The 10007-nt window shown below is 40.7% G+C and overlaps 1 long non-coding RNA gene across 3 annotated transcripts in view; it reads left to right on the top strand.

The window, feature by feature from the left end:
• The window catches only part of LOC135280510 (uncharacterized), an 84178-nt gene that overhangs the window by 60521 nt on the left and 13650 nt on the right, over positions 1-10007 (top strand). For 2 of the 3 annotated variants that reach the window (XR_010347408.1, XR_010347410.1), the window contains one exon: positions 5062-9999. This is a non-coding gene — a long non-coding RNA (uncharacterized LOC135280510). Of the gene's footprint in view, positions 1-3464; positions 3618-5061; positions 10000-10007 lie in introns of those variants that run through there. The other variant, XR_010347409.1, reaches the window with a different exon arrangement.

Genomic DNA, 10007 nt, shown 5'->3' on the forward strand with positions numbered 1-10007 from the left:
CAGCTCTGATTGCTGAGAAAGCACCAGCCCCCCTTTGTTATCCAGCAGCACTGATGCCCTGGGAGATCCTCACACAGTCCCATCATCGTGCTTTGACGTGACAGCGCAGGGGATGACAACCCAATACCTTCACTCAGGCAGGCTTGGCCCAAACCCACATCTGCTCATAAGGGAGAGGAGGCAGGATGCCAGTATTTAGACAGCCACTTAATGTGTGGGGACCTGTTTTCCATGCCCTGATTAATTGGAACTGACCACAGAGGGCAAAGCGTCCTAGATGAAATTCTCCAGTGTTTGACCCCCGTTTAGAGGCTTGATTGCTCTGGACTTCAATAGGGGCAAGCAAGCCCGATGCCTTGGAGGTCTTTATCTGCATTCTCTGTGCCTCAGTTCCCTGTCTGGCTCACTGGAGTGGCTCACATGAGTGGTTTGAGGAGGAATGTGTTCATTGGGATGATATCCAGAGAGATGGCAATGTTGTATCATCGGCAGACATCCACACCAAGGTAGCAGCTGTGCAAGTGTGTGCCAGGGGAGCTTTATTATAAGACACACAGCACAGGGGCCTTCCATTTTGCAGCCTTTCATGTGAGTCAATTAATCAATTTAAATTTTGTAGGCTTTTTTGGTTGTTTTTTTTTTTTTTTTTTTTTTCTCCCAACCCTCCCTTTAATTAGAATTGCAAGGGCTGGGCAAGTATTTTCTTTTTGGACTAGGCCTGATTCATTGCGAAATAAGACTTGAGAATGCTCTTGGCTTGCAGAGAGCCTGAAGCATTAATGAAGTTGATAAAACATCAAGACCCAGCTCAACCTCATTTTCCATCTTTGAAGCATCATCCTTGGCTCTACTCTTCATGGAAATCACTGTGCACACTTGCAGGGGAGTGGCTGGCATTGTCTTTGATCTATAAACAGTGGGTTTTTTTTTTCTTTCCAGTGTGAAAATGAGGTGGTCTACAAGAAATATGACAAAATATCCTCATGGTTCTGATTCAGGTTTACTGCTTTTAGCAGTGTTTTGAGTCTGGACTCTGTTCCCAGGCAGCTCAGCCTGTGACAGTAAACCTGTCACAGACAGGTTGTGGCAGTGAGAGGAAGGATCAGCTCTACTTGGTTCTTGCACATTTGGTTCAGCTTTCTACAACCTCAGTGTTTTGTCTCCAATCTTTCAGCTGAGAAACACAATTTGTGACACTCCCAACCTTACTCAGATCAGCCTCTCAGTGTCTGCTACCTTCAAGGATAGTGCCACGGTTGTGTCTCTCTCTTTCCCCTGTAAAGTCATACAAAGAAAGTGATTGTTGTGAAAATATCATCCAACAAGCACTGAAGCAGCAAAAATTATTCTTCCAGTCAATTGGAACCTTTTCTAGATGTATTACAGTGCTGGACAAGTGACTAATTAGGCAAGACTTGTACTGTCTGTTTTTCAAAACTATGTTTTTTCTGTATGTGATATTGAAGGGACAGATTCACAAGGGTTTCTTTAGGGAAGATGCAGGGGAATGTTATAGAGAGTAAGTTCTATGACAGAATTAGCAAATGTATTAAGTACAGTGCCAATCTGGTATAGCAGAAATGACTAAATACCCATCAGGGCCTGTCACTCGTCAAGAAGTGAAATCTTAGACCCATTTAAGTCAATGACAAATGTTCACAGAATCTGGCTGCAAGTTAATAAATGTTTGGAGCCTGTTTAACTCAAACTCTGATATTTGTCACATTAATTATTTGACTGATCTTATTGTGTGTCAAACAATTTCTTTGTGGAGTTAGAATGCTTTGTGTTGCATTATCTATAATTCTGATTAAGAAAACATGATGCAAGTATCGAGATATATAATTGCAAGTTTTATATCAGGTCATAGAGAGATATTATATACAATATTAAATAATATAATTAAATATGGGATTGTAAAATGTTCAAAATAGGCCATGGTGGAGGTTATATTTTCTGCCTTATTTTTTGACATTTCCTGATTTAGGAATACTTTAATGTTCCACCTGAACTTTCTTTTATCATATTCTTTTTGTTAAGCTACATTTATGTAAAAGGAAAGAAAATAACTCCACATGTACACCAATTCCTTCAGCTTACACTTGCCTTTAATACAAAACAGAGGATTTCAGGACTATATACATCAGGTGTTTTCAGCAAAGTAGCAGCAGCAAATCATAGACATTTGTCATTCCTTGGAGCTGTCTGACAGTTCTGACAATTCATTAGGCTGGGCTGAAAAGAGGTTTAGAAAGCGAAGGAAGGATCACAGGTAGTGGAGTTGCCTTTGCATGATCCAGTAATAGCTGATTTGTATCATTTTTGGTGATGGATACACTCTTCAGATTAAACTCAGCTGAATTTTCCCCATTTATTCTTTTCTCTTTTCTTCCTCTTTTTTCCTTCAACAGGAGCTTTGGGCAAATTAGTCTAGATTTAGACCTCGATTTATCCCAAGGAGTAGATGCCCGGGAAATTCTTCCTGGAACCTCCTGGTATTTGTAGTTTTTCAGAGCTAAGGAGAAGTGGAGTTTTGCTATTCAGTTTCTACCCAGTGAGGCTTTTCTTTTCCAGTGTGTTTGAGTTACAGTCTTTGCCGTGGCCGTACCATGACATGTGCCATTCTTCAAAGTCAGAGTCACTCCTGCCAGGATCTATGCAAATCAAACTTGTGCCTCTGTGCAGAGATAAGTGCCTCCATTATCCCACTCCTTCCACTTACTGATTTGCTTTTGAGACTCGTACACAAGCAATTTTTTGACTTAAAGGCAAATCCTCTGCAATAACGCTGAATCCGCAGGATAGGCCACCTGGAAAATATGTGATCTTCCATTGGAAAGCATTTTCCTTTTCCAGGTTGGTGGGCTGCTTCAAATCATGCAACCATGTAAAACGCCTGGGTCAGAGCCTGAGTGGGTGAGGAGATGCTGTCCAGCCAGGGAGCATCCCTGGGGTCAGGCAGAGGGTGGTCCTCAGGATCAGCAATATCAGGGAGCCTGCTTAGCCCTGCTGAGGATGAATAGCTTTCCATCTTCATTCTGTCTGTTTTATCGTTGCCACAGAAGAAGCAGCCTGAGATTGAGCCTGACCCAGTAGTATTATATGTATGTCTTACAAGAGCAATATTTGCTCTTGATGACTGTTGGAGCATAGTCCTTTAAAGGACCCTAAAATAGCCCTAAAAGAAGGGCTTGTACACTGGCTGTTTTGGGGGGTTATTTTTTAACATGTGGAGTTTTTCAGACCCTCAAAACCATCCACAGATTCTAAATACTTCCTGATTTGTACCTTTTTTTTTCTCCTTTGATGTTCAACATGCTGACAGCACTGCCTCACCATCCATTTCAGGCACAACTTCTTCTTCAGGTTTCCTACCTGTATCAGCCAAATAGAAAGATTCAAACCAAGGTTTTAGCTGGAAAATCTCACAAATGCAAATTATCTCAGCCTTCTGCTTCTTCCAGTGTGTTTTTATAGGTCCAAAGTCAGTTTCTACCCTGCAGAAATACATTTCCCTGAGACTCCACGTACAGGACTGGTCAGTATAAAGCAAATAAATTACACTGGTGGATGTTGGATCGTGTGTCATCTTGTCTGATGTGCCTCCAGATTTGTTGGTAGGTTTTTGGGGGGTTTGCAGTGATTTTTGCAGTCAGTTTTGAGTGGCAGGCTGTATGTGTTGGTTTATAATTCTGGAGTTGTGAGTGTGGGTTGAACTGTTGGCATTAATTATTTTCGATAGTGAGTCAGAGGCTGAATTACAGGATCCTACCCATGGATATAGGAGAAAACAAAGAAACAAGTAGCCTTCCTCTCCCTCCCCTGACATAAGGCATATTTTGTCTCCTACGACCTCAACTGGCCCTTTAAATTTCATATCAAACATTAGAAAGAAAGAGGTCAAAGTAAGAGCCCCGTTGAAAAAAAACCCACAGCCAACCCAGATATGAACTATGGGAACTTGTCATCTTATCATCCTAATTGAAGTCATTCTGCAATGTATGACAGTCCATCATATATTCTGCCAGTCAGTGTGTCATACATGATGTGTAACAAGAGAGCTCATAAACCCAGAGGGGAAGCCCCTTCTTTTTTATTACTTTATTTGATCATTTTCATAAAAAGTCCCCTTGCTCAATACAGAGGGACATGTTTATTAGCCCCATTAAAGCTTTGTCCATTCATTTGACACTGTGATTTACACAGCTTTACCACCAAAGAATCCCATTATTTCCAATCTGGGGAGGTGTCTTTTTTATTGTGCGATGAAAAGCAAGTATTTAATTCCACAGGTGAAGGCAAAGAAAGGGGAGGTTGTTGTCAGAGGCTCAGAAGTAAACAAAAGAATGCTTTAGGTATAATTGACTCAGAGAAAGAAAACATTCCCAGTAAATATAGAAAAATAAATAAATAAAGATGCTCTTCCTGTGGAGTGGGAATTTAACTGGGCTCAGCTGAACTTTTTTTTCCCCCCGCGTGCCTTCATTAAAAACAGCAGAATTTGGCAAAATTTCCCTCTGTGTTCTACTCATGAATGTTTCTAGAAAATATCAGCTTTCATACGCAAATATTCTTGAAGTGAAATTGGTGGCTTCCTTTGAACACAGCTAGTGCCTCAAATCCCATCTGCTTTTCCTACAACACGCCCACTCATTATCTAGCTTATTTGGCTTTATTTTATTTTTTTTTAAATGAACACAAATTAAGCTATTTAATCAAATATGTACATGATTACATGGCATTTTTGCATAAGAGTTATACACCCACGGAAATCATTAATCACAGATAACAACACTATGTTAAAATTAGACATTTTGTTTTCTTTTTGTATGCGTGTGCTTTTTAACATAATATCCTGCATAGCTCTAATTTCACCTCTACTCTCATTTGAATAAATCAGGATTGTTTTACAACAAATTATTCATTTGTCTGTAGCTCTGATAATTGGTATTTATGTTTAGACTTGATCTCAGAGGAATAAAAATACAGAACTTGAAAATAAAATTGGTATGGTACAAATCCCTCTTTTTCTTTTTTTATTTTCCCCTTTTTTGCTTGCAGAGAATGTCACCGTGAATGTCCATTGGCAAACTGGATAAGAAAGAGTGTCACAGTGCAGGACAACCTAGAAGATGACAGGTATTTCCAGGCATAGCAATGACGAGATCAAATTCCCCTCAACCTGCCTTGTTTGCTGATCTTTTAATCAGATTCAACTTCACTGCAGCTACAGCACAAGGTTCCCTGACAATGTATGACAGCATGTGACAGAAAAATATTTTGATTTTTTTTTCTTTTTTGGTCATTTGATGCTATTTGAGATAAATCAGAAGCCTCAGCAGCATCTGATAAATCTACCAAACTACTTTAGTGGAGGTTTTTAACTATTCATAATTGAACTGGAGGGTCTGGGGTTTGTGTTCATGTGTTTGTAGTGGAATCCAAACAGGAAAGCTGGGAAATTATCAAAACCCTTTGAGGTTAACCTGCCATGAAATAACATCAATGACAGAAGAGGACATTATTAAGAAGAAGCCAGCCTCGCTCAAAAAGAGTCACTTTATGAAGCCAGAGCCCAAAGAACAACACCCAGGGCTGTTTGTGGTCCCACAGGGATATGTATTTCATCCCCCATCTTCGTCTCTCCAAATTTTGTCTGAACGGCTTCTGAGCTGAATTCTTGAGAAAGAAAAACACCAGCAATTTTTGAATGGGACTTCTCAGCCTTTTCCCTACAATCTGCTTCGTATTCCTCTCACACCCATGTTCTTGCAGTGTCTTGGGGAAATGCTTGGATCAAAGATAAGAGAGAACAAGCAAAGGAATGAAGCAAGAAGCAAACAGCAAAACAAAACCAGCACCCCCAAACTTTTTGATGAAACTCCTCTGTGAATCGTGTGTATGGTTACAGCAAAGTTAAAACTGCCTTCTTCTTCACCAGTACTTAATTCCTGCTTTTAAAATCAGGCTCCCTTTGATCTTGAGGGTTGAAATGATCTGGAAATGAAACAGCCAGTGCTTTGCAGAAAATCTGGAGAGGGTCCCAGACATGGCTTTTACCTGGAAGGCTTCCAAAACAGGATGAAATCTCTCTGGTTTCAGAACAAATTGCAAGATTTTTTCTCTATGTCTAGTCCAACTGTGGAACTCTAGCCCTGATGTCTGTTGCTTCCCAAAGCACAGATGTAATAACCTCTGAGGTGAAATGAGAATGTTATTCCCCCATCTTCTCCCCTCTGCCTCCCCTCTGAGGGTTGAGGGCTGAGAGAATTTTATTAAAGTGAAGGCTTAAAGTTTTGGGCAGACTTAATTTGAGGAGACAGTTGGTTATAACCCAGGCTAGGGCCATCCATGTGAAGGTTGGAGAGGACAGAGCACCAGGAGCATCTGTGACATCTGGATCCTGTTGAAAGCTCAGAAATATCTGCCTGGCTTCACGTGACCTGGCCCCAGAGCCAAAAGGGCTGAGAAATGTGGTTAAGAGACTGCAGCAAGCTCTGCCCTAGCAAATGAGTCCCACTGAGAAAGCAAGCACATCAATATTCTTTGAGGCTGTTTCTTTTAGTGAATATATTTCCATATGTTGCATTAATATTTCTTTTATTGGGGCTTGTAAGTCCATCTGGTATTTGTATTGGGAGGGCTTGAGCTGGCAGATCCCTTCGCTGCTGTTACACACAGATCTGGACAGCCCTTGCAAGGGTAGGTGGTTGGATAGGGACAACATCTCCTCAGCTGCCTTTTTAATTGGATGAACTTCTCAAATCAATCAAGAAAACCTGGTTACTTATGTCAATTAGATCCCACCGTGCCAATGTTGCAACATAAGTATGGTCTGAGTCTAAGGTATAGCAGTTCACAGTAAAGAAACCTGTACAGTGTAACAACCCTGATCTAGGTGGTGTAAAGGAGGAAAAATACCTGGGCATCAATATTAAACAAAAAATGTGCTGTAATATCACAGTTTGCCAAGACAATAAGAATCACTTTCCTTTGCATGTATTATTAAGGAATTGGGGAATAATTATCTGCTTTAATACAAGCTTTTTCCTTCTGCATGATTAACTTCAGTGATATCAACAGAGAGTGTGATGACTCTGAAATGACAGCTCCTGGTAGCACGTTCTGGGATTAGCAAAAACAGGTTGTCACTTTACCCCAGTCAGGATCAGGCAGTCTCTGTGTGCCGAGTGCTGGACAGCAGAGCCACGTTCTGCACCAGACATCTGACAGCCCAAGTGGGCAGCAGGTCCTGCCTCCTGCCAGGTGGCTCCCAGGTCGGGCATGCAGGGCTCTGCTCCGGCAGGAGATTGGATTTCCTGAGGCAGCACCGTGTGATTTTGGCTGTGCAGCTTCCAGGCTGAAAGCACTCGGTGCTCCTCGCGCGAAGCTGTGACTCGCTCTGTTCTTTGCACAATGCACTGAGCTGATTTTAAAATAGTGTGTACTCTTAAAATGCCTGCCTCTAATGGCAGTCCTGTGTCTGGCTGCTCAATGTGCAGAGTGACAGCGCACGCACCAGCCCCTGGAGGGGATGGAGAGAGAGGTAGGACAAACACGCCAGAGCTCTGAGCAATGGTATGAAACAACAACAAAAAATCCTTTCATTCTTACTAAAGTTGTAAAAAGTCTGTCGTGTCTTCTGTAGAAATTAATCAATATATGGAAAACTGCATATCAACTGTGGGGGGAGCAAGAATCTCTCCATAAATTAAAATATTGTGAGTTTCTAGAGCTAACTGGGAAAAGCAATGGGGTTACTTACAGGGCTCTGGAGCCAAAGCAGAGTCCATGGAACTGGATCCTTCACTAGAGTCCATGTTTTGTCAATGTCAGGATACATAAGAACTGTAAAACAAAGCAAATTGTATGTATGGAAGGAAACTAGAAATTTAGTCCTGCATCACATTCCTTTGAAAAAATAATAATAATTTTAAAAAAAGATTAAATGTCCATATATTTTTTATAAGAAATAAGAGGTGAAAAGATTAATTCTCAAAATCTGTGAAATATACAGTGATGAGTTACTGAGGTTTGCAGTGAGGGGGGTGTTTTTGTAATTCTGTAGGCATCTCAGTCCTCTGGTGAAATGATGTATGGGGCAATCGTCTGGTAGGGGCTGATGGGATGTAAATGAAACTAATTAAGGAAATGTCAAACATAATTAATAAAACAGGTTTAAGTTGCAAAAGCACTGTCAACTGAATGAATGGGGAAGAATGCCTCATTCCCATTGTTTTGGGGCTTGCTTGCTTATTTATATATTTCTTTATTTATTCCTTGCCCAGGCCTTTGCCCTTCCAGCAGCTTTTTCAGTTGCACCATTCAATTAGATCTCAGAAAGCTCTTGGTAGCCTCTTGCATTTTCACCTTGCCCCCCTTGCGAGCTGGGGTCCCATAGAATAGGAGGAATATAAATTTGCCTTGTCGGCTTGCAGCCTGGGAAGAAGAAGGAAAAAAAAATTAATTGCTAACTCCTCGTCTTCCCCAAGTACTACAGGACATTAACATAACCAATTTGCTTGAACTCCTCACTGGCTGCTTAATAGAGCATCTGACCAGCTGATAAGACCTGGGTGCTGCTGCCTATGATACCTTGTTATTAGCATTTTCATAATATTCAAATTTACAGCCCCATGATTCACTAGTCTCCATTCATTATTGATAAGTACAAAAAATAAATAAAAAAGGTTTATAAATAGCAAAGGGGGGTGAGCGACCTATAATTATGGCAAGCAAATTAGGGTGCATGGTAGAGTCAGTTACATTTGCCTAGGAGTAATGATGCTCAAGAACTTTTTCTCCCCAGGGACCAGAAAAATAATGGATTCCCTGGCAGCTGCAGATGGGCCAGGAAAGGCTGTCACCCAGGATGCTGTTTATATAAGTTAGGCAGAGCATATGGCTCTGTGTCCTGCCTGTAGCCACCTCCAGATATTGCAGTTTCAATGGAAAGAAATAAATACATAAATAAAAATAGCCCCTTGCTGGAAGGTGGTGGTGCAGGGATATGAGGAATAGGGTAGAGGGGAGAAAAAAGCAAACAACCAAAGGGAGTCTGCTCAGAAGTTCCTGTTGAGAGCAACCCCAGCAGCTCAGGGATCAAGTAGGGGTGATAGCCTTAAAGCCAGAGGCTGTTTAGCTGCATCACTGAAGAGAGAAAGATGAAATGTGATTTCTGCTAAAGCAAAACCTTTCCATGTTGCAGTCCTAGGCAGTCAAACACAAAAGCTTTGAACCTGAGATGATAAAAATCATGATCCCAGTTGAAAGTAGGAGCTACTAGAAATAACCACTGGATACTTTATAATTTAAACCCTGTGGTTCTATTTCCATTAATCCAATCAAAGGCCTTTTTTTCTTTACTAATGAAACTAGAATGAAACACAAAAGGGAGGCTGACCTGTTAGCAGGTGACTGTTTCTTGTAAGTTATTCATTAAAAACACCCTAATGCTCTGGTTCTGAAGGAGGCTGTACCAACTTCTGTATAAATTAAACATAAGTGAGTTGGTTGAAAGATTAAAAAAAAAAAAAAAAAAAAAAAAAAAAAAAAAAAAAGTATTTCTCCTGATTCTCAATCCTTGCACAGGATGCATATAGAGAAAACAGCCCTTGCAGATATTTGCAGTGGGTTGGGGACATTGATGTGCCAGCTGCCCCCAAATTTTTCAGTTGCAGGTAGCTCCAGTTTTATTGTGGGCATGAATATTACCAATACAGTGCAGTCAACATACTCTAGATAAGAATGAGCCTTGGTTTGGTTCTTCTTGATAGAGCCAAAGAAGGCTCAGAAATAAAAGGGAATAACTTTGGCAGGAAAACTGCAGTTCGGATGTTTTCACACTAATTTTTTCTTTACTAAATTTAATTAAATTATTAGTGAATCTGTGTTGATTTGCATCATTCCATGCTTCTATTCTGAAGTTTGGATAATGTGCCACTGGCATTTCTTGTAAACACCAATTGGCCTGCAAATTTCCAAGCTACTTTTCCATTTTTTCCTGT

Source organism: Passer domesticus, chromosome 14 (genome assembly GCF_036417665.1).
Source record: "Passer domesticus isolate bPasDom1 chromosome 14, bPasDom1.hap1, whole genome shotgun sequence".
NCBI classification, from domain to species: Eukaryota; Metazoa; Chordata; class Aves; order Passeriformes; family Passeridae; genus Passer; species Passer domesticus.